Source organism: Pomacea canaliculata, linkage group LG9 (assembly GCF_003073045.1).
Source record: "Pomacea canaliculata isolate SZHN2017 linkage group LG9, ASM307304v1, whole genome shotgun sequence".
In the NCBI taxonomy this organism is placed as follows: domain Eukaryota; kingdom Metazoa; phylum Mollusca; class Gastropoda; order Architaenioglossa; family Ampullariidae; genus Pomacea; species Pomacea canaliculata.
The window spans coordinates 12173705-12200187 of NC_037598.1; the positions used below are offsets into that span (position 1 = coordinate 12173705).

General features: G+C 42.3%; 1 protein-coding gene across 1 annotated transcript in view; it reads right to left on the minus strand.

Moving 5' to 3' along the window:
* LOC112572063 overlaps positions 1–12827 on the minus strand; it is a 33714-nt gene extending 20887 nt beyond the window's left edge. The window contains exon 1 of the mRNA XM_025251582.1: positions 12119–12827. The gene's annotated coding sequence lies outside the window, so the exon portion shown is untranslated. The remainder of the gene's footprint in view (positions 1–12118) is intronic.
* Between the last annotated feature and the right edge of the window lie 13656 nt (positions 12828–26483).

Here is a 26483-nt window from a genome sequence, read left to right on the forward strand (position 1 = left end):
TGCTCAAGAACTGGAGTCAACATTTACCGGAATGTTTGAGTTCGGTCGACTGGTTAGATGGTAACTCGGTTAATGATCTTGAACTTAATATGTCAAACAAGTTATTGAGTTCTACAGGGGCAAAACACCACGCACCTCACTTTTAACTGGTGGTTGATCAGGAGGATTTGTTTAAATTTTTAGGCCCTGTTATCTCAAGCAATTTGGCATGTTACATTAACATTTCATCCATACTTAAGAAATGTCAGCAACGGCTTCATTTCTCAAGGCAACTCAGACAGTTCCGACTGAGTAGCTCAGTTCTTCGGCTTTTTTATCTGAATCGGCGAACAAGACAACAATAGGGTCCAGTTAGAGCATGTTTGCAAACCTGTGTTCAAGACTGTCAGCTGCGAACTCCCAGTTTTCATCATCGTTAGCTATGGGCACCTAATGCCCAAAGCCAGGAATGTCATCAGTGATCCATCTCACCCAACAAACCATTTTGTTCATGCCCCTTCCGTTAGGCAGGCGTTTCAGTACGTTGCTAGTCAAGACTTTTAATTTTTTTTTTTTGAAGTAATTTTGATAATTTCACTGGCTTATTCATCGCATTTGCTGTTCTGAGGATGAGGTGTATGGTTGGGTGCACGAATCATGCTTTCGTACCACAACTCAATAATATTCACTGCATGCGAATGCAGAATAAACTCTAATGTCTAAAGCCGCGTCACGCAACATTTAACTTACCCAGACAAAAAAAAAAAAAAAATACATAAAAAATAAAAAAGGTACCTCCGCCTCCCCTCCCTTAGCCAAATTATTTCACTAATACTAATATGAGATATGAGAAACTTTAAAAAAAAATGACCGCCTTCACGCCCCCCTGGTCAGCACATCACGGCCCCCTTCAGGGATGCGCCCTACAGGTTGAGAACCGCAGGTCTACTGTCAAGCTGAAATGAAGAAACGGTATTGGAAGCACGAAAGGCACAGATTTTCATCACGGTACAATACCAGGAAATCAGGATGAGTGATTGAGCTGCTAGAGGCCATTTCTCCATTCGGCTTATAACTTCAAGAAATCTAGGACTTCGCAGCCAACATAGGCGGAGACGTGCAACCTTTTCTATATTAATTTTTCAACAAAATGGCGACGACATGTTAAATTATGACCATCATCTCTACCGCTTTATCTTCCCTAACCCTTCCTTAACCCTAACCCACTCTTTCCTCAATTATTTACTAATAATGACTTTAAGCGCAACGTCTCACGATAGACTTTTACCACTTCTTTGTACATTGCTAATGTAGGTCCTGCTTTTTTTTTAAAAAAAAGTAATAAGCAATCTCCGGTTTAAAAGCTAGAGAAAAGTATTCACATATTTTGTTTACTCACTGCGTCTTCATTGGCTTATTTTTCTTTCCGGATGTGAAAAGAGTTGCGCCTGTGAAGTACGAACAACTTGGAGTGCATGCAAACTAAGACCGATGTAGTAGGTATGATAAATAAACATGGCTTCCTCCCAACTAAGGGCTGTCAAAGAAGTCAACAAGGATTAGACGTAAGGAATGACAACTGCGAGTTCCATAAACTTGTTTACACTTGACGACACTATTTCGAGTTGACTTAATTATGACTTAATTTACCAAAGTATTTGTCTTGAAGGGTCAAACGCACATAATGTTTATCTATCATCGACGCTTACACACAGGACTGCTAAACACACACCTGCATGGCTGCATCCAGCCTCTGGGCGAGCATTCCCTGCGCAGGGAATCAATAATTCCGGAAAAACAACAAACTGAATGTTTACTTCCGGTGTGGAGGGATGACCGCTCGAAGGTGGACAGAGATCTATTTTCAGTGGCGCAAAAAAAAAAAACAACAACAACAACAAACAGAGGGGCAGCACGGTTGTGAGGGAAGAAAATGCTGCATCACGATACACTACCGTACCAAGTAATGAAGTATTTATAGTGATCCGTGCTTTTACGACCGTGCCGTGTTGTGTTGTTGACACGAAATGTTTTATTTCTAGGGAGTTCTAGAATATAGAATCATCTCGCTATCGTTGTATCTAGCTTCTGAATCTTGTTTCTAGAAAGAAGCTGTTTCTTCACCATAAGAACATTAAATACTAATTTTACTAGGAAAACATTCCTACAAAATATTAGTGCATTCGTCAAAAGGAGTATGTTTGATTTTCATATGTTAGTACATTCAGTAAGTTTATTCAGTGTAATACAATTCTTCTGAACAATAATAATAGCAAAGAAGACCGTGAACCCAAAGGTCGCTGGGGTCAGGGATCGGGAAACATACTCTTCCCTATTCAGCAGGAAATGGTAACGCAATTCATTATGGAGGAAGGACAGTAAGATGTCTTCTGAGTGATGTTCTAGAAATGGTGAACCACTTACAGCTCACTGCTTCTATAAGAAATGTGATGGTAGCATTTAACTTTCATCATTCGCTTGCGAGAAAATAACACTGTATTTACCGTTAAAGTCCAGGATCAAAATCCACCTCTTTCATAGTCCAGCGAACTCGTTCCTCAATTCTTCATCTTCGTCCATGCATTTTGTTCGTGTTTGCCAAGGTGTCATACGTTTGTTGATGCTTATGTTTTTTCAATGTAACTGTCAGTTCGTTTGCAGCTTCTTGTGCACTACATGTCAAGCTCGCCTCAGCTCAGGAAATGGGCTTTACGAATTAATAATAATAACAACAATCACCAGCCACTTGTAGGATAAATAAATGAATGAGATACGACTAGGATATTACTATAAAGAGTACAAAAGTATGTAGGAAAACAGATCATTAGTTATTTTAAACATGAATGTATCAGTGCAAAAACGATAGAGAAAAGGAGTGGCAGCTTATGCGCCGCAACAGATAACTGATAACGCGCATGCGCTGAGCCAGGCGTTCGCCATTTCCGGGTTTCCTTTACGCACTGACTTGTAGAGCTACGGTCCTCATTAATTTGTTGATTTACCAGGGAACAGTTCTGCGAAGGCAACGACTGGGACACAAGCCGTAAATAACTGATACATGAAGCCTGTGGATGTAACCATCTCTTCGCCATTTTGAATGTTATTGTGGTAACACGTGATCAGCTTGAGCTGTCATAGTAATGATAACGTGTTTGTGGTAACAGGATTTTGTGTCTAACATAGCTAAGAGTCAAGGATTTCATCACACCGTTAGTGCTCGCGACAGGAACTGTCAGTGACAACAACAGGATGCTGGAGTATAAGCAGGCAAGCTTATAGAATAGATGACACCTGTTGACAGTGACGTCACGAGTCGTGCACGCTCGCGAGCACGCACACAAACACTAGTTTAAAAATGTTGGATAAAACTTGCACCCACACTGAAATAGAGCTTCTGAACTCACCATGCTATCCCAATTTTACCACTTCCAATGTCATTTAAACAATAATGGAACTTGACTGACAGAAACCTCTTCAACTGAAAGAACTAAAGCTCAATGGGAGAAAAAAAAGAGACAAACAAAATAAGGATCACAGTTTACGAAAAGTTCGAAAATGCAGTGGCAGAGCTTTCCAAAGTGAGCATCCCCTTAGGAATTCCAATGTGATGGCTAGTCGGCTTCAAGCCGAGTCATCCATGGTTTATTCATTAATAACAGATCACTGGCTGTTCTGGCGGAGCACTCCATCACGGAGGGTGACGTTTGCTGCAGCAGCAAAAGCAGCAGTCCGGGAGGTTGGGGAAGGGGAAAAATGACTTCTAAATTCCCAAAACAAAACAACTCAGCATCAAAAACAACGAAAGACAACATACCCACCTAACAGCAACCTGTCTTATCAGACAGTTACGATTAAACCACACTCAATCCGAACATTCGCGCATTCTTTCAATAACGACAGCCGCAACAACAGCAACAGCGAGACGATATCCTTTTCGGTTGTCCAGATCGTGATATATTAGTTTTCTGGATTAAGGACATGAAACAGGCCTTTCTAACAGTATTCAGTATTCTTATGTTCAACATCTACTTGAAGGATGCACCGAACACATAATGAGGAAACTCCAGACGGAAAGAGGAACACAGTCAGGGGAAGGAGGAGCGGTGAAATAAATAACGAAATATAAACTTAAAAAAAATCCCAATTTCGACCATCACGGGGACGAATCGAATTGTCATTAGTATCTAAGCGTGCACAGCTGGGCCCTTTGCATCAAGATTTAAAAGTTAATTTTACTTACAGTAAGGCAGGAGTAAGAAAGACACATCTCGAACTAAAGATATCAGGGACAGGAGTTATGAAGCGAGGGCAAATCTTTGCCCTGAGGTAGCAAGGGGAACTCAAGGACAAGCGTCTTGTTTCTAATATTTTAAAGCAGTATCCAGAACCCACATATTTGTAAACAGGGAACTGTAGTTATAAAGAAATGGAAATGTGCCTTTGGGTAAGGTCTGCGGGGTCTCAACATCGCTTTTTAACTTCGGAAACAACTTCTCATTGTGCCCCAGGCCAAAGACTTACTCTCGCTTCATAACTACTGCCCCAGGAGAGTGCGCAGTAGGGCCGCGAGGGATCGATGGAGTACACCGAGATGTTTCCCGCTCGCTGACGGGTAATCTCCCTAGGATGTTTACAAACAGTGGGGTAAATGCCCCAGGGTGAAACTCCCACTGGATGGACAGGGTCCTTCACAAGCGCCGGTTGTTGACAGTGCACTCGAGGGTCACCGAAGGTGATTTCACCTGTCGAAATCAGCACCGGACCTAGCGACTGTACATGTCACATGTGCACGACGACCAACCGTTCAATGCCCGTCAGTCCAGAAGTTTCCCATTCATTCCCGCGAGTAGTGAATACATTGGTCAGTCAAAGCCTTAGAAAAGTTTTTATTTAACCCATTATACCCAATGGTAAAGCCATCTTTGTCGGTCCCAAGTCTGGAAGAGAAAGGAGAAGGGTTGGTCGTAGGGGTAGCAACCATACCCCTTAAAACCCTTTTAGTCTATGGAAACGACAGCTAGAGAAAACAACTTCATTTAGTAGGAGTGAAGCAGATCAGGCAACTGGACCTACGACAGCGAGGGATCAAAGCCAAAAGGACATCTCAAACCCGATAGCGGAGCTCCTGATGCCTAAACAATATGTGCGAGTAGGTTCCTGGAATGTACAGTCTCTGTTTGCGCACGAAATAATCCATAAACTAACCTAACTGGGCATTACCTGATGAAAGGACACAAAGTCAGATAGATCACATCATCACCAACAGCTAATGGAGGCGCTCCCTACAAGACGTACAAGTCAAGAGAGGAGCAGAGGTTGACAGTGAACACCACCTATTAGTTACAAAGTTGAAACTGAAGTTGAGAAAATCAAAGAATGGACAGAAAAGAAAGCAGCGTTTGGACAAGTTAAAGCTTGAAGACAAGCAATCAAAAATGCCTTCGTCATGGCGCTGGGTGTTGAGAAACAACATCAGCATCCTCCAAAACAGAGCAGCAATAACGATCGATGCCTTTAACAAAGCCACAACAGAAGCAGCAAAATAAACCACTGGCTACAGGATAAGCCCCCAAACCGAATGGATATCTGCTCACACATGGAAAGGAAAGTGATAAAGGAGAAACTCTTGATGAACAATAGGACTGCAGACCCATATAGGGAACTAGACAAGCAGATTCGACCTCCTCAAGGAGAGACAGGCGACAGCTGAAGCCGAGGCAGTAGCCGAACGGAAAGACATGAAGGCGACCTACCAGCTCATAAAGAATCTACGAGGTGACCGAAGACATAGCCAGGACCTCCCTGTTAAAAGAGGAGATGGCACACCCATTACTGAAAAGCAAGCCAAACTGAAGAGATTGGGGGTGGGGGAAACAGGTTCAACAGGTTCTAAACCAACCAGACACATCAGTGCTACCCGAAATCACTGAAGCGGAAGAATGCTTTGATATGAACTCCGGCCTCATTACACTAACAGAAATTACGGAAGCCGTTCACAAACAAAGAATAGCAAGATTCCATAGCCTATAGTGGAGTCTAACCCCGATCTTGGAGGATCTAGATCAGCGGTTCTCAACCTGTGGGGCTCGCCCCCTTGGGGGGGGGGGCGCGAAGTGCTTACAAGGGGGTCGCGAAGGTGGTCATTTTTAAAAGTTTCTGATATCAGCATCGACACAAAGATCAGGATCTTCACGAGCAACGTCCTTATTGTGGGCAGAGTGATGGAAGACCACAGCTTCCATTCGAGAGAAATCGTTTGCGGCGCCTACTTAACATCTTCTGGCCCAAGACAATCTCGGATGAAAAGCTGAGAGACGTGCACCACAGCAGAAACAATCCAGCTGCGACACAGATGATGGACACTCGCAGGGAAAGAGGAACAGAAGGATGTCCAAAAAGACATGGATGCAAACCGTCCAGAAGGACCTCAAAAGCAGAGGCCTATAACTTGAGACAACCCCAAAAGCAGCAGACAGAAAGAACCAGATGGAGGTCCCTAGTTGTCGCCTCACGTTCCAGGGGCACAAAGAGAACTGAATGATATAGTCACATGGCACTATAATCCCTTTTTATTTAGAATAAACTGATAAAAACGGACTACAATAAATGGACCGGTATGTTGTGAGAAACTGCGCAGTTCAAGATTGAGTGTGCTGTCTAGGAAACAAGGCGCACCATTGGAAGAAGATCGCAGACGTACCGTTGAACCGCTAAACCGTCAGCTGCCGACATAGAGTGATCCCCCAACAGGACTATGCACGTTCTTCCTGTTTTTAGTTGCCACTTGGGAACCGACGGACTAATGCCATCTGATGCCCTGAGCACAGTTCAGCAATACTATCCCCCTTTCGGCTCTTTCTTTACGCTTTATTGCCAAGACATTAAGACTTAATAGGTGATGAAAGTGAGGTCAGCCATACAAAATTCAGTTACCCAAAATGGGACATCGATCAGCTAAGATGATGTACAGCCATCTTGCACATATCAGTTTCTAAATGAACATTAGGAAACTGCATTTATTCTATAAAAACATAATCCTTGAATAGTCTGCTACGCTTTCCTATTTTACATCGATGCGTTTTTAAAAATTTCTTTCCAAAGTGCAATCTATTGAAATTAAGCGACTGTTTCGGCACAGATGACAGATGCCCCAAGCAATGACAACCACAGCAATGACCCCTAAGGAGTGGAAATGCATGACAGCGAGGGGTTATATCCCTGTGATGAGTGGGTAACTCCTTCCCTTGGTGCCCAATGCACGTGCGAATTTACTAATCCAGGGATGACGGTCGGGTAAGCTGTCTCACCTCGCCCCAAAGGTGAATTCCGATACAATTAGTTTGATTGAAAGTCCTGCAAAGACTTTGCAAGTGTTAAGAGTTTGTTCAACTAAAAGCACGAAGCTCTTTATCATGAATTTCGCCTGGTGTTCCACATCTCATTACTTATTGCTTTTTTTTTCTTAAACAAGAAAAAAAACTTTCTTCTAGTGGTTAAATGAATTTACACAAAAGGCCATATACATCTTCTGAGCTCATCAGCCAGTACACACAAGCAATGGAGTCCAATAAAAATTACCGTGTTTGGATTTTTTGGCTTCAACATTTCTAATGTGACATAAAATGATCTAGGAACACAAAATAACGAGCAATAAGATATGAAAATAATTTACACTGGCCTTAAACACACGAAGTTAGGAATTAAGATCACTTTTTGGCTCAGCTGAACGTTTGGGGATGGTGTTAAAGAGATGCTTTATGCTCAAAACCTACTGAAAATACAAGCCTGAACACACTGGCACAAATATAAAAGTGTTTGTAAGTGACAGGTGAAAAAGCTGCTTCTTTCAAAGCTCTTCTTCCGCCCAGGAGGTGGGCCGGCGGCATGAGGTCGCTATCCGGTTTCACATATTTAGATGACTTTGTTAAGACGAAAATAAGTGCGCAGTGATTGGCTGCTCACGATCAGGAGAGTGCCAGCAGCTACGATTCGCTGATATATTTGTAGAAAACATTTGACAATAGATACAATAGATACAACAGAATGCAGCTGCATCATTTATAGAATCACACGAGCGCTCTTTTTTTTGCCTTCTCCACTTGGGAAAACTTGTCATCTCCTTCTGAACCAATCAGCGGTTAGCACTACAATCGTGACCTGCTGTTGCCTACTGTTTCCTTTCACACCAGTAAAGGAGCTCGTGATTTCCATTGCTTTCAGACAATGTTATCAACAACCTTTACCCCAGCAGGTTTATTTTTACAGGCATATTGCTTTTCTTTGTAATCGAAAGTTGTGCAGAAAAATTCTTTGTGAAATCTTGTCCTTGTTCTCCTTTGTCATACGCTTTGCTGTTGACTCTGAAAGAAAGCATTCAATTTACAATTTTCGCAGAATTTTTACTCACTACACGAGCGAAATGTGGCAACCTCGAGATTGGATGACGAAATAAAATGTACCTCCTTTACAAATCTTTGAAAATCGAAACACGATTTAAATAGAATTGCAATAAAAGTTCCAGTAAAAATGTAATGAACAGGTGTACAACGATCGAATTATTAGGAACAGAAAATGTAAAGATCCAGCAAAGTATGACATCACGGGTACAATTTCTTGAGATAAATAATCAGCTTGTTTAATTCCCCCATGTGGCCCAAGTGTAACATGACCTCTGACATGTCCGACATTTCTGCCTCTATCCCACTTTGTGGCATCTCTAGGAAAATCACACTAACCTGTTGATTATATCATTTACATCAAATACATTTCGAAAACTAGTTGTTGGTGTATTTGCCCAGTGGCCAAATGACTTAAAACTTTCTTAGATTATAAGTGCAGCGTCAAACACCCTTTCAAAATTGAAAATATTAAATCACTGGAAATCGCATGGACATCTAATGAATTTCTTAATACCTAGTCTGTCTGTACGATTTATTTTGCAAGTTTTGTATACTAGTTGACTTATGCACTTTAGTACAATTGAGAATGGAATAAATTGGCAGTTATTCCTTTTAATACTATAGTTAGTATACATATCTACAGATGAAACTGTATATACACATACATGACATTTGTACAATCTTTGAAGTGACCGATAACATTTACACGACCCGAGTCATCCATGGTTCAAAGTCCACGAGTAGCCTGCGGCACATCATGTTACGAATGCGAAGATGTTTACAGCTGATGGACTCGTGATTCAAGTCACGTGATCCAGCTGACGCGAGACACCAGTCCCTTCATCGTCTGCACATGCGCAGTCTGATCTGCGCAACGTTGATTGCACTCTAAAAGCGAAAATTTATTGTTTCAGTTGAAACTGTTTTGTAGAAATTTCTGTTGAAAAATAATGCGTATTCGACTGTAAAACTCTACGTGTATTAGTTTGCGTTTTCGCATTCCCAGACCAGTGGGTGTTGTCCCTGCGGCCTCAAGTGATGTCCTTTACCTACTTCGGATTACCGAGGTGGGTTTGAGTGAGAGTCTGTTGCATAACTGTCTCCAACTGAGGCGAGATCGCCTTGGCATTCTGCCATCCAACTGGCCAAACTTTGAGCAGGTGGTTTTCATATGCGCCATGTTTGATTCGCAGCTTGTTGCAATTGCGCGGCCAACAAGACAACCTGTTTACTAACACATTGTTTGTGCGCAAAAGCTTGTTGTCACCCCTTGGGCACCACGTGATAACCCTTATTACGTGACTAATGGCACTTATACGTGTATTTTTTTTTTGTGAGTAGAGGAGAACCTGACTGCTCATTCATTTAAATGTTTTCATCATGTTCATCGAAGGTCAACAGCACTACTGTGTACCGACATCACACAGGGCACACGCCTCATGAAGCAGGTGTTTTCCGTAATAAAGTGTTGGTGATCCCCCGCCAATCCAATCCCACGTGTCTTACGCGAGACATGTTTACTGCATACAGACCAGGTGAGCAGGCTGTGTTGTGGTTGGAGGTGTGAAATTCTAGCCCGATTCAAAGGTAATCCTCTCATCAAAGCTGTTTGTATTCGGTCTGTGCCTCCGGATTGTTTACAAATCACCCAGTCGTGAGCCATTTTCATTCGACACGCCTATTTTCTAGAAGAGTGGACCCGCTAGTGATATTTAACTGCGCAGAAAACAGGGAAATAGAACGTGCACAACATACTTTCCTCTCGTAAAGTGAAAGAAAAAGAGAAAAGAAAAAAAAAACGTTTTAGTTTACCTGCGGGGAGAAACACCTTTGCATGACATAGGCAATAATGATAGATGTGTAAGCTAGACAGAACCTTCCCGCCACTCTGATGATAAAGATGTCTGACCTCAGACACTGAGATCCAGCGGCTGGGAAACAGATGTGTAGTACAACACTGACGTAAGCAGAAAGGGGTCATAGCTAAGAATAAGACGTCCACGCCTATCTCCGCGTTTAACACCGCTCACTACCTACAGTCATAGCAAGCCCTCTATAGCCACAGCTGTGGACCCCTCAAGGGGTTCCACTCGATCATCAGCCGACCTCAGAGACTCGCACCTGTTTTCAATTACAAGACCCGAAACGCTTTAAGCTTGTATTCACGAAGCACGTGACCATGTCTGTTAGCCCACCGGAATAGGTAAATCAACTATCGTTGACTCTGGGTAAGCCTACCAAAATCGTTTCACCACGTGGTAATTAATCGGATAAAATCCCTTCAAATAACTCTTACCATGTCGGATTAGGCCCCTATTCATTAACTTTCGTGATTAAACATGGGTAAAACTGACTCACCTGAGATCGCTGGTTAAGTTAGAGGAAAGGCAAACTAACTAAGCCACTTAGTAATCTAGAAGTTGTCTAGCCGAGCGGCAAAGCGGAAATTCTGTGAAAAGAATGCAACTGCGCATGTGTTTATCGGTCAAATGGTGAAGCGGGAAAATCAAAAATCCGAAGGCATCATGTCGATTGCAGTTTTCAGTTTCAGTTTCGTTTGTTACTTTCTACTGCTACTTTCAAATGATGAAATCAATGTTTAAAAAGTATGTATCAAACAGTTTTATTCCATTACATCTATCTAGTTTATTTATTAGATCTAGAAACACTCTGGGTTGACCTGTTGAGCTTACCTAACGACCTCCGCCATATTGACTCTCGTGGACGAAAGTTATCCAATACACCTCCCATAAAACACCGGATTCGGGTAACCCTCCCCAGAGGCTATTAATACGGGGTTTTAACCGCTTTCTGTGTATAACCGATTCACCAAGCTCGGGTAGCGCTAACAGGCTGGGTAAACATGCCCCATGAATACGTCCTGCGTGTCTTTTGGTACCCCGAGGGTAATCTTACTAAGACTCCTATAGGCGCCAGTTCTAAATTTAGCTTGCCTGCTGGCAAACAAGAGTGAGCTAAAAGGTAAGGATGACAAATATTGGTATTTATGGCCATCAAGACTTTGTCACTGTTGGAAGGATGTCCTCGTGCCTATAGTGACAGCCGGTACTGTGTTATAGTCTAATCATAGGCAGTCGTTCAGTCTCGTCTGACATAATAAACATCGCGATTGAATACCAGGTAAAGGTAAAGAATTTAATATGGTTTTTCTGGGCAAAGTACCGAGGCATCAAACCTCAAGTGCCCCCAAGTCCTACTTTTTGGCGATGTTTAGTCAAACAAGTTTGGACTTAGCATGTCGACCAGTGTCTCGGACGTTCACCCCAAAAACCATTGGTTGCCTATGATCTTCACTCGCGACTTTACCAGACCTGGTCTCTGGTCGACAATATCTACCCCCGTGGGCCAAATGAACCTTAGAGGAGTGAACGCATTTCATCGTATCTAGGACATGATATACGAAATAGGGGCCTCAACTTCTCTTCTTCCGCCAACCTGACCTAATAGATAGCGCGGTGGAGATACTGTGAGACTAACACGAGATTTAAACTAGTGCCCAATGGTGTAAGGCTATACCAGCCATCAAACCCCGAAGCAAGACCACGAGGTGAATGTTATGTCGGAGGGTAAAGGTGAGCACAAGAGGAAACAACACCGGCGCGTTACACCAGCTAAACACCGGAGTCTGGCCTACGTGCCAACGTGCCACTGCGACCCTGAGGACGGCTCTTCCCCTCCTCCTCCACCTGCCCGCACCACACTCTCTCGAGAAGCATTACCTGCATCGATGTGTTCCGCCAGCAGCGAGGACGTCCGGATCGTTGGGTGAACACCGCTCATGCCTCGAGCTTGGCTTGTGGTTGGCGCTTCCTTGCTTTGGAGCTCGGCAAGGCCCCGGCGACCTACATACGTTCGAACCAGACCACGTCATCCGCTAGTGGCTCGACTCGAAGAAAAGGGCTGGAGACTGCGCAGACACCAACGCGTGCGCGCGCACACAACGCACAAAATCCCTCCTCCCGCTTTCTCTCTCTCTCCAACCCGCCACCCCTTCCGCCGCCAAGATAATCACGTGACTGCCTCCTCCCTCCCTTTCCCGATCTGCTTCCCCTTCCCCCACCCTTACCGTCTCGCGTCAGCCCGCGAGACCGGGCTGTGTGCGACGTGAGGCGTGTTAACCCAGTTTGTGTCTGACAGCCAGTTCAGCCAGTGGTAGGACGACGCCAGCCTGCCCTTTCTTTCACTTCTGTGGGGATTTTTTTTTTTTTTTATTCGTCCGCTGACAGGTTTTCCTGCTGGCGCATTTCCAACAGCGGCTGGCGCTCAGCAACCTTTGTTAATAACACAGGCCGGCAGGCTGGCCTGGTCAGGGTTACATGTCAGTACACGGCGCACAGAAGTCGCTGCTGCTGTCTTTTATCGGGGGCCCGGATGTACACGCTGACTGCGTGTCGTCAGTGACTACACGCGAGAGGGGGGACGGGATGGATGTGTGTGGGGAGGGGTAGAGGAGAGGGGAGAGACAGCAGTGGACGGACTTGTCGGCTGTTACCTTCCCCCTCCCTTGACACTCGCTGCCCTTGCTTTATCACGTGACTAGCCCTGGCTGCGCAGTTGGCGTAAACACCAGCCATGTCCAGCCACCCTCAGCCAGGGTGAGTCACGCGGTAGTCATGCACAGGTCACGCACAAGTCACGCGGTAGTCACGGGCTAAAAAAAAAAAAAAGGTCATCGGAAGCTATGTTTCGAGAACGGTACTGGCTCGCTTGTCACAAACAAATCAAGGAAAATGGAAGCTGGCGATGAAGCTGTGGGAGCAGGACAAGATGGCGACTGACAAAGAACGACAGATGATTAAACGACTTTGATCAATGCCGCGTGAAGAGACAGATTCCAATGCAGTAAATTTTTTATCTGAAATGGATGGATGGAACGAAAATAAATAAATGAACGTGTTGTGGCAATATTTTCTTCCATTTGCTAACTACGTTCTGTCGATAAATTCAAACCACTGATAATTGCGGATCTTTTGTTTCCTAATAGTCTTCGCGTAGTGATTTCTGGTGTTGCCTTGTTATCTAAACAGTTTGTAGTATTTACTTCTTGTGAAACGTGGCGACATAAAACTGACAGCTTCTGTCAAAGAATTAACGCCCTAATATACTATGCATTGCTCAAAATGGATTGAATTGTCAACAACATGTTATTAAATCGTAATTAGGAAGATAACAACCGCGGGGTAGCCCAAATAGTTTCAAAGAATTTAACACAGTTTAAATAACAGTATGCCTTCACATTTTCAAGACTAGCCTGAAACCTTTAATGATGTTGTTTGGTTATTTTTTAGGGAGGTTTTAGCAACGAATATTTAGACAGTCTGACGTCATCAGACGCCATATTGGGGGTCCAGCTGTGTGCTCATGGACGTGCACAGGTGGATTGCTGTCTGTCTGCCAAGACCAACGCTTAGCCTCTTGGCTGTTAGTCTCGGCGAGCCTAAACAAAGAATGTGACTAAACCGGAAGCTTTGTCGTCTCATGCCTCGTTTTAGCAGTTAATTGGAAAAAAAAAAACCGTCTGCCAGCAGTCCAAGGATATTAAAGTTCGTGGTGTGATTAAAACATCGTTTGAATGTATTTACGGTTCTTTTGAAGTCGCCGAGAAACCTCTAATGATACTGTTGATTTCATTCTTTAAAGAGGTTTCAGCATGACATGTTCCGACAGGGCTGTGAGGTCATCAGACGCCATTTTGGTGGTCCAACTATGGGATTAATGTACCGTTCGAATGCATTTGTTCTTTTATGTCTGCTAGCTCCTCTTTCACCTGAAGTTAGAGGTCAATGTAAAGGTATCAGGACTGCGGCTTCATTGGCTAGTTTCAAAAGTCGACCCCAACTGCCAAAATGGCGTCTAATTGCGGTGTTTCGGCTGCAGTACACTCTCAGGTCTCTAGCCTCACTCGGTTACTTCTCTAGGCATTTATTTGTCATGAAAAAAATTATCAGCAAAGTCTCGATCGCGTTGCTATAATATTTTTTCCAGTGCAAATCACTTGAAAATTTCCGCGCCAAAATTTGTCTTCTCTCGAGAACCTGGCTTCTGGCTTCCACGCAACGCGTACAAGGTGCATTTTCTTTGTCATAGTCCGAGGTGATAAGAAAGTACTACTGCACTCGCTGGCTATCGTATAAACAATCCTCGCTGATTACAGACTGACAATAAACCGTAGACAGTGATCCACGAGGGAGTTTGTAGCTTTCGTCTGCGGTCTCTTCTTATTAAGCAAACTCCCCTTGGTAAAATTATGAACCCCTTCTAGACGACTTTTAGTTTCCAATGTCTTTGACAGCCATCAGAAGACAGCAATTACAGAACATTCTTCAGTACCTATGTTTACATCCCACGATTTTGCACATGATGAACTTTTACAGTCACGATCAGTCTAGTTTTAAGTGAGATGGACGAGTGACCATAGCTTGCAGCACCTTTGGACTCATTCTTGTGGAGAACGAGGCATGATTTGACCAGTAAACCGTGCAGAGAACTTTGAGTGAGAGAAACCAACATGGCTGCCTCAGAACCACTGTTCTAGTCGATGACAATTTGTCATCTGCAGAACAGAAAAAAGTTTGCCGACATCCTTCGTGAAAGAAAAAGAAAGCACATAATGTATTTGTTGCTAATGTAATTTATCAGACTTTTTCTTTTCATATGCATAAAGTACTCTTACTCGCAGCGTGGGGACCCTGAAACAGGAAGGAGAGAGTGAATAAAGGTTCCGAATAGTGTATTTTGAAAGGAACATTCTGTCATCGGACACCGTATTTGAAGTCCAGCTTTCAGATGTGAACAAGACTTCGATGGAATGAGTTTACAGTTGAGGTTTTAGGCAGGCCAGCTCCTTTCTACTTCGTGGCCATCAGACATCTTCAGGAAGAGTATCAGGAGTATCACTATTATAGAATACTCTATATACTTAACTATGCATCAGTTACCAAGATATCTGATATTTCGGGTACAATCTGAGGTCACCGTCTTTATAAACACAAGAAAAGCTAGCAAACAGCGTGCAGCCCCCTGTCGGCCAAAGTATTTTATTTCAAAATGGCGGTTGTCAAGGTGCTACAATCGCTGGGTGAATGCCATCCTAAAACCTATTGTAAATGAAAATAAGAGAATGTTATTCCTTGCATTGGCCATCAGACCCATAGATCTACACGTACGTATCCTTTCTGGGTGCTTTTTATGTTACAGGAAATTCAATACATTATTCTATAAAAAGAACCCAAACAGGCTATAAAAACAATAAAGCATCATCTGGTGTCCCATTTCACTGTCTATAGAATGACTTTATAAGTTAAGTCCCCACATAAACTAATACCACCATGTGTCTCCCTGATCATGGGGGCTTATCCTTGTGTTTTGCCATCGGCTTAGGTCCCAAGGCTAATGCAGAGGTTAAAGTTCGTACAGCGTATTTGCTACCGAGTATAGGTAGCATCGCGTATTTTCTAACATCAGAGCCCTGCGCGTTTTTTTTCCCTAAGGACATCAACTTCCGGTCCAAATATATTTTCTAGCTGTGACACCAGCTGTTTGCCCTTTATTACTGGCTGGCAAGCAAGGACATTTAAAAACAATGGGGTGTAACGGGAGGATATTCAAACAAGTCCTTTTTTGTTTAATTGATCCACAACAAATCTTTCTTAAATAGATGATGATGATGATGATGATGATGATGATGTTGTTGTTGTTGTTGTTGTTATTATTATTCAGGAAACACAAAGGATGATTCAATATTTTCCAGTCTTTACGACTTTGTCTAATGTTCGCCATAATTTATTTCAGAACGTACGGTAGTGACAAGGTCAGAATATCATCAGCATCGATAGCTTTTTCCATAATCCTAAAACATCACATAATTAAGCCGTTGTTCCAGCTGCTATGGATTGAGACCTCGAGATGCAAAGATTACTAGTTTCCGCTTACATGGCCTTGTTGAGTGAATTACATTTATGAAATGTTGAACTTTGTGTTTTGAATTTAAAAAATAGTACTTGAAGGGCGTGTATGTCTTTTTTTCATCTTCTTTTCCTTAATTGGCATATACATATAACTCCCATCAGTAATACACTCCACCTCTGTGATAGTTTATATATGTTTTGACATACATGTAAACCAGTTTCGACCCTGTCGACAACAAATTAAGTCGTATAAAAATAATGAATAGGATGATTTAGTGTCTTAACGAACAATGCGTGTACACGTAGACAGTTAAGTAATAGTGCAATAAAGTGATGTGTACGTCCATGTAAGCAATGCTTGTCCAAATGAACAGTGCATGTCTAAGCGAACCCTCCGTGTCCAAAGTAGACGGTGCAAGTAAGTGAACAGTACATTCCGAGAGAACCATTTCAAGTAACCAGTGCTTATTCAAGTGTCCTCATGATTATCGGCGGACACGAGGCAGGGAAATGATGTTGAATGACCTAACCCTAGCCCAGTCCCAGCTCCATATTTAGTGTGTGATAACTAACGGTCACGAACTTAGAGGACAGTAAACAGCGGTCACCAATTTAGTGTGTAATGCACACGTTACAAATTTAGTGTGTAATACACACGTCACCAATTTAGTGCAAAGTACATACCGGTTACAAATCAGTTTCGTGTCTTCTTCCGGTCTGCTGTATTTGTATTGACAACTTACAGTTAAATATTTAAATTTTAAACGCGAACTTTTTCTGTTGGTTTTCTGTAGATGCAGTATTGATCGTAGGTTACGTATTTTTTTTAAGTATATGAAATGGGAAAGATGGAGAGTGCCCCGCCCAGATTGATTTAGCTGCTTGCTTTTAAAGGCTGAACAAAGGATGGTACACAATCGTCGTTGAACTGCCGGGACTTTTTGTTGACTGATGAACGCTGTGCATTTTCTCTCTTGAGCTAGAAAAAATTATTTTTTTTAAAATATAAAAACCTACTTAACATGATCAAATATTTGCATTTCACTTGTATGTGCAACGATGACATGACTGAGTGTGTATATTATCCACTCGCTCACGCTCACCCTCCCGCCCCATACACATACGGTCATGCGTACACACAACACGCTCGAGCGCGCGCGTACGCACAAACATTTATAAACATAAGCACATGCAAGCAGAGAGAAAGAGAGGAGTATGAGAGCGCCAATAAGTATGATGGGATGATCGAAAGTACCGAAGAAGGAAATGTAAACTTTATATGTAACATACAATGTTTGCGAGGACATTGACGTTGTTGTCATGCTGTCCTTATAAATTGCAGTGCAGCCAAGGAGGACTATTGCCAGCAGGTGGTGCAACTGTGGCAACTGATTGATTGATTGATTGATTGATTGATTGATTTTACTATCATTGTAAATATTTCTGCACTCTCTTTGTTTTATAGAAATAAAAAACAATCTTCGCAGTGTATCTTGACTGAATCTTTATCTTTCCTTGTTTCTCTACCGATAAGTACTCACATCACTACAGTACTTTCCGCAACGGAGAAGGTACGTACCCAAACTGCTTAATTAAACTTTAAGTCAGCTCGATTCGTTTAAAATAGTTCCAAGATAATGGAATCAGTCATAGTTTCCACGAATGGGTCCTAAACGTGGTTCTAGCGAACAGAATTAGTGGATACTCAGGGTTGTCCATGGGACATATTTTTCTATCCCATCCCATCCCGTCCCATGGCAATTTATGCCTGTCCCATCCCGTCCCATCCCACGGGACGTTTCCCATGGGATTCCCATGGTATTAACAATCCTATGGACAACACTGAAAACCACTTTTCGGCTTTTGTTCTATAATTCCTGCTACTTCACATACAATAGATGATTCAGAGGAAAGATTTAAATCCTTGATGAATGAAATAACAGTAAATTTATTTTGCAATATCAAGTATCGACTACCATGGGAAATACAAATGTGTGCTGTCCCGTCCCATCCCATCCCATGGGACGTTTCCCATGGGATTCCCATGGGATTCCCATTCCTATGGACAACACTGTGGATACTCCAGTTTCTTTTTCTGATTTCTAAGCTGTACTTCCAGACCAGCTTTCAGAACGAATGATACAGATTTCTTCAAGTCCGTTTTGGAGCAGAGAGAGCGGGGAACATTTCTAGGATGTTCCTAAGAGTTCGGTTGGTCTTTTGGGCCGCAGTCACAGGATGGTGATGTGTCATCTTCAGCATCTTGAAAATGTGAATGTTCAGTTGGCAGTGACCTGTACGTAGCCATAAAATCACTAACTGCTGCCACGGTACTCCAAAGTAGAAAATATTTTCATCAACACCCATGTCGACCATTGAGAAGACCACGTTCTCAGCTTCAGTCCTGTGACTCGCGAAATAATTCTGATGCTTTTCATTTATCCGCCGATTTCTTGGAACTAAAACTTTGATGACACCTCGCCTACCAGAGTGACTTTGTAATCGAACATGTGGACGACCTTGTTTTATTCTTTAACCCCATTCAGCGAAAATGGGTAAAAGTAATTCCACAAAAGAAGTAAAAAGGGGAAAATAGGGGTTCGGAACATCTACCCGAAGACAACGACGGTGACAACACCACCACAGCCACTACGACCATCATCAGCACTTTGCGCACCTAAAGAGTATGGGAAGGGGTGTTTGCAAGAAAATGGTTGTCTTATCCGCTTGCGGTTGTAAATCTTTGGATCAAGGTTAAAGTGTTGAATAAAGGAGTTGGAACAAAACTTTAGACCGCATCAACGTTATACTCACACTTGTTTATAATAATAATAGTGTACGTGGTGCAGCGCACACACGCGTACATCACATATCACACACACAACCCTCCTACCCCCCCCACACACAGAGAACACTCAAACAGTACAGCATCAGAGAGTGCGCTTTGTTTACCAATAATGTACCCGTAACGCCGGATCGACAGCACCCGATGCACGATGCAGCGCGAGCATCATGCACGTGCACGACAGGCACACAGACATAATACTTACCTCCTCCTACCCGTCCTTGCATCCCCATCCCAGCTGCATCGTTCTCAACAGCTTAACAAAGGAAAAAAACCTTTGTTAGTCCCGAACGTTATTGACTAAAATTTTCAAGCTCGGTGTTTGTTTTAACAAGCGCTTTTTACACTGCTCATTTCTAATTTTAGATGCACACAATGAACACGGGTAAAACAAAGGGGAGGGGGAGATAGCTGGCTCCGGAAACATAAGTACAGGTAGGCACTAGGTGTTTGCCTTTGTGCTGCACTTTCTCATGTCTTTGGAAAGACCTGCCTGGCAGTTCAGTCTTCGGAACTGAGCTCAACGTCCATGTAACGGGTTCCTCTGCTACGTGGGTTCGGTTGTTGTCTGGAACTGTGCCTAAGGGGTCAAAAGTCGTTGTCCTGGAAGAAAAGCGTGAAAGGGAAAGCTATTCCAGAATGATTCGAATTTGCGCGCGCCTGGAGTCCGTGCTACGGCTGACGGAAGAGGACGAGGAGGTGGATGGTGAAGACGTGTCCTCGAGCAGCAGAACCACAGTGGCTGTCACGTGCAGGCGCGTGGTGCAAGAACTTGTTGTGGTAAGTTGAAGCGCGTGGAATCATGTAATCTTACTCGTATTATGAATGGTTGAATGAGGAAGTACGTGGATGTATCTGAGTGCGCGTGTTCCTTTGCTTCACCTCGAAAAGTATAGTTTAAAACGTGACTGTACAACTTTTCATACAATATGCAGTTTATGTATTAGGTGTGTGAATGATACATATTGTCCATTTGGTGTATATATATATCTGGCACGAAGACCAATGTTTTTTTCCACGTTATTCGTTCTCATTTGTTATTTTTTTGTAAATTGATGTTTAACGCCGAGCCAGGGTAACATCACGACAGTAACTGGCCCTGATAAAAGATACCACATGCTTAAAAAAAAAAGCGTTCCCGAGACGACATACAAACCCAAGCCACCCGATCCTAACTGTATTGGTAACAAGTACTACCAGAGCTGCATCCCCAGTCCATCGCATTTGCTTCAGTACTAGCATTAGTCAAGTCCACTTCTTCGACTGCGCAGTCCTTCAGCCTCCGATAACAACTGATGATACATTTATATGTATATTTCGAGAACCCCTGTAAGCCTAGATCCAGGCTTTCGTTCCTCTATCACGCGACCTCTGTGGCTCAGCCTCCCTAACCCCTTCATGAGCGAGGGTCGCGAGCCCTTGAAGCCGTCCCTGGTGATAAATGTTGCTGGCCTCGTGTGCACCCAGCACGTGCATCTGGCAGCGGGAAATCAATGACGTCTGTGCAGGACGAAAATCTGCTGCCAAGGCAACGGTCAGTATTCAACTCTTGTGGCACACGAGACATCAAGGAGAGCACGGGGCCGTCTGCTTGACAGCTGTTCGGGACCGACAGGACCACGGGGAAGACGACAGATGAATGGTGAAGAGTGAAATCTACTTACGACTAGTTTTGTCAGTCTCTTCACTCGATGTCCTTTTGTTATCTGACCTGGCCTTGGCCTGTTGGAAAAACCTTGCTTGAGTTGTTGTTGTTGTTGTTGTTGTTGTTGTGCTGCTGCTGCTGCTGCTGCTGTTGTTAAATGGGTTTTAGTCTGCGAAGACCTGCTCTTTTCGAAAACCAGAAGATCCACATTCATCGGAAGCTACAGACTACAAATCGAGCCAGACTTTGGAAAATCGTGGGCCCAGACGACTGGGATGGTAGCTTGGACAAACTAGAAGCCAATGGCGGGTGAAGGAGGAAAGCCAATATCTGCCGTCTGAATGGGTCACCTTAGACTTTCATTAACGGTGAATTGTTCAGACTGCAAACAGTCCCTGGAGAATGCCGATGTCAAACAAACAAGATGTAGTAGGTTGGACTGTAAGTCTTTTGATGCCACAGAGAATAGAAAAACGAGGAAGACATTTCTAACACCCCTGCCTCGTGATCTTTTTGGGCTGTTATGTAGATGAATAGGCGATTAGCAATTAAACAGCAGAAAGAGGCTGAGGAAGAAGAGAGGAACACAACGGAAACTTTTGAAAAATAGTATTAAATATTAATACTGTTTAAAACTTAGCTACGTTTGCAGCCAATTTTTCAAAATGGTTTTTATTTTATTAGTGGGACAAGATCTGCTGGATGTTCCAGCATTGATTCATATTTATTATTTGTGTAACCTTCGCTTTACTATTATTATTTAGTGACATGCACATCAGACACGACAGGCAGTCAAATGCACTTTAGCGATGCACGTGGCGTTATTCGATGAATGCACGAATCACACCAATTAGACGGAGAAAGACGTCTGTGCGATGCTCAATTTTCTATGTACAATCACAGGATGTGATTGAACTGAAGCACATTAAAAAAAAAAAAAAAAAAAAAAAAAAAAAAAACTAAGGCAACTAAGTAAAAGGTGCAGTGCAACTTCCTTATCAACTCTCTTGATACTTCGCACATTATTAGACAGAGCAAAATGTGTCACATGCCATTAACACATTCAGGGGCTCATTCCGTTCAATCAAGCTCTTTTTATTCTACATTTTTTTCCCAACCGGATGTTTGTTTTCTCTCGTTCACTCTCGTTCTCTTTCAAGCGTACACTATTGTGCATAATCGTACAATTAATAAACCAATAAATAAATACACGAGTATGCTACAGTAAGCTAGAAATTTATTTTTTCAAATAGTCATTTGTAACATTGATCATATTTGAAAAAAAAATTGAATTTTTTTTTCTCTCTCTCTCTAAATTTTAAGAACTTGTAAACCTTGAACAATATAGACAAACGTCCACAGGACTAGGTGTTGTTTAAAGACCTACCCGAGTGGTGACACACATAATGCTCAAAAGACTTCTTTCATATCACTTATTAATGCCTCTAACACGAAATGGCAAGGAGAAACACCAATCTTAAGAAATGAAATAAAGACGGTTTCCCCTCATCTGTTCAAATTTTCAGTTGGGCGCGAAGCCGCACTGTGTCTTTGTTGATACAATGCTCGGAAAATACCGAACCTCGAAAACACAAGTGCAATGAAAGCGCACGTGCCGTTGCTGAATATACAGCAAAGAATTGCCACTTTCCAAAATGATCAGTGATAAAACAACATATCCGTTTCATTCGTATATTTAGGGCTGACTTTATCGTACTGTGATAATATCCGTGTAAGTCAGGTGTGGGGAACTTTGTTTTCCTGCTGACCTCTGAGTCACCACAATCCTGTCATTTAGGTAATTAGGGTGCAAAAAATATAAAGGCAAAGCGAAACAACTACTTGGAATCTATGAAATATTTGTTTACAATTAGACAGCTCCTAGAGGAGACTGAGTATACAATAACAAAACCTTCTTTTCCTACTGCACAATCTTCTTTTTGTGGTTGTGCATTGAAAGTACATAACAGCAACAGCTACAACTACAACAACTATAACAACTACAAGAACAACTTCTACTACTTAGTACACACCTCCTTCTGATGCGGCACTTAGAAAGTGTCTACACACAGGTATGGATGCACATACACAAATAAACTAATAAATACAAACGAACTTTTACCAGTAAAAGCTTTTTATTTGCTCATCCTTGGAAATCCATGAAGGGATAATGTTTGGATTTCCGTAGGCCTGAACTGTACACTGAGATACACAGCAAAGCGTTCCTCACCCCTGGTGTACATGATGGTCTCGCGTACAAAAGGCGCATCGCTCCTCACTGTTACCGTTTGTATTATTTGTATTATTAGTATTTGTATTATTCAAAAACAAAAGACTTTTTGAGGTACTCATTTTAGCATTTTGTAGTACCCATGGCTTGTGTATAGAAGAAGGCATTTTCTTATGCAACAACGCAACAGCTTTGCTCGAAAACCTCTAGCGTTTGTTTATAGTTCCGTGTTCTCAGAATATGTCAAAATCAAGTCCAAATCGAACCATCGCTACCCTACCAGCAGTTTGCACGGACTAGTCTCGAGCTTGTACTCAAATGCATGACATTGCCTTGTAAAATAAGAGGCAGTGTCACTGAACAGATAGCTGCACCATTAAATCCGATATCTTGGCAGAGATGACAGCCAATCAGTGTAAATACATAAACAAATAATATGTAAACGAAAAAAGGAGAAGAGGTCAGTAAGTTTAATAGGCACTTTCCTTTAATGGGAAACATGGTATAAGGTCAGTTAAGGGGAAAATATTTTAAAAATTAAGAAAGAAGTAGGTTTTTGCATAAACACATTGCAACTCAAAACAAGCTTGTAGGAAAGGGAATCATGAAGAATACAGCAAAATAAATTAAGCAGAAAAAAATAGGTTGAGAAATAAGTCAGTTATGGTGGTGCCAGACAGTGACAAGGCATCAAATGTAAAAATAGTCATGTGTGAGCTATTCCAGATACGCTCAATAAATAACCTTACGTGTTATGTCCACCTATTGTATTCCAAATGCCAAGAAAGGAAAAAAAAGTGAGTAATTTCAAAATCTATAATGTAAATGTGTAAATGCTTTGTAATATAAATCCATTATAAACATACCAGTGCTCAAACGTGGCCATGTTTAATAGATGGGAAAACAGTGGATGGGGAAAGTAAATGAAATAAAAGCAAAGGATTTTAGTGCAAAGGGGAAAAAAGGAGAGGAATAGGTTTGAAAAATGCTTTTGCTGAAAATGCAGTGTTAATAACACAAACTCAGTACAGTGTTGTTATTCAATACAGGCACTATCCAGAAAATGCATACGGATATGTAAGCTGTACAACACCACAGAAACCATTAGACTGGCAAGTGATGCCATTCTGAAAAGATCCCCCTGGTAACCGAAACAAAAATACACTTCTTTTGTTTTCATGTACAGCCAACAAATTAGTATTTACAAACTTACTGATTACAGTTTACTGAAGAATTGTGCCAGATGAGGAACACTGAAAATGTATGGAATGTCTGTGGTATAGACTCAACAAAGTCCAGGAGCCACATAGAACTGTTTTGCAAATGCAGCAATGGTCTTCAACAGTGGTAAATGTAGGAGGCCAGATATTTGTCAAGATATCAGAAAGATACTATGCACAACTGTGTTTTCAAAAGCTGAATACTGCTAGAGTGATGGTTGTACAGTGCCTTGGAACATATGAGCCAAAAAAAAAATTAATGTGAGAAGCAATTGCAGGGTTGGAAAAAGACAGTTCTCTTGTTGAAGCACACTGAGCACAGAAGGTACAAAATATATTGATATGCAGTATTCAACAATGATAAGGACCAGTAAGAAACAGGATTTTCAAACTGAGTTTGGTTTTAAAAACATCCCTGGTAAAACTGTTATTTTCCATTTTTCTGTGTTTTTTCGTGTCATTGTCTGCACTGGCACATATGTTGTAACTGATGTAGGTATCAATACTGATATAGCTACAAAGGTTACATTGCCTCATTTCATTGCTGACACAGCCAGTGACAAAGCTTAAGTTCACACATACAAATACATTGGTTATAGTAAATGATTCCCTCTGTGAGTAACAATACATTATCTGTGTTGTTTTTGGTGTCTTTCCACTACATTCCTCAGGTTCAAACATGTACGGTTCAGTACTAATCAAACTTGAATATTATTCGTCGCAAGAGAAAATAAATTAAGATCTTCCAAAGAATCTGATTCCATGTCCCAACTGGAAAGGGACGCCAAGAACCAGATCCGATGGTGTGGTGTAGTTGAGGCCCTACTGCTCCACTGGGGGTGAATAGGAACAAAAAAGAAGAAAGAATCTGATATACGTTCCCAACAGCTGGGCATTGCTTACATGCTTAGCTTGGGATGGGGCCAGTTCTGATGTCGTATGTTATTCGCATGGGGAGAAAGATTTTGCAGGACTTGGTGACTGTAGGCGCAAACCACCAATTTTGAAATTAAATAAAAGTAAATAAGAAATGAAATTCACAAAATATGTTTATATATCTACCTACCAGAATCTGTTTATAACTCGGACTAATCATGTGGGTCTTTAACGCCGTGTCAGCAGATAGCACGGCGAGTCCCAATATTGAAACTAATCAAAACTGCGGCCATTGACATTTATTTGTATACCCCAAAAGGAACTAAATTTTATTGCTAGTGAATGCAAAGACAACATAAATGGCAGCAGCAATGATCATAGTATGCTTTTTAGTGACACTCGAGTGACTATTACTTGTTCTTAACCTTATTCGATCGCGACTTTCTTCTCGCGAAGCGGAAAGACACCGAGGAAGTCGCTAGTACAACCTTCCGTAGAATGCGCTTCCACTCATACAGTGTTTGTTGACCGAGACCAAGGAATATGCTGTAGCCGAGACTGCACGAGAGGCTATTTTGGGAGCTGACGAGTAGCTTCTTATTGTTATATTAATTACCATTCTGGGACTCCGTACTTAGAGCAAACTAGCTGTTCTATAATGAAATTACCATCCTGAGACTCAGTACCTTTTGATAGGCAAATATTTAGTATACATGTATATGAAAGAGCAACAGGCGATCGGCATTAATTGTCTCTGTAAAGTTTGGCGAGCTGGAATATCCACAAGACGATCGGTTCTTGCCAAAATATGTCATGCTGAAATCCCCGAGGTATGTGAGGCCGAGCACTTTAGCTGACAGTTGTTCGTCCTGCAACTCACGCCTTGTGCTGTGTATACCTTCCCTATCCTATCCACACCCCTGGATGCCCCTGAGGATATTCCTATTTATAGGTCTGGGGCCTGGTGCACGACATCTTGCTAGGTTCTAGGCTCTGGAAGTCGCCCGGCTAACGGCCGGAAATACGTTGTGTAGCCTCATAAGCAATAACCGAGAACCAAGTCGCGATACGTAGACCTACAGGTTATCTGCTGACCTCAGGGTTTTCATCAGATTTTTTTCTGTTTTGTTGTAATATCTGAGTCTGAGATGTATTGTATTTGTGCAAAGGTGGCAGATATACTCGAGGATACTGTTCCTGGTAGTAACAGTCATGTTCACGCCCACCCTATACACCCTACACATAAAACTGTTGTCACCTATTGACAAGCCCACCCATGACTGTAAAATTTCTTCGTTGGTGTGATAAAATGGTTGTGTTGAAAAGGTTATGAGATGTCACAAACCGAGAACAGACCGGCC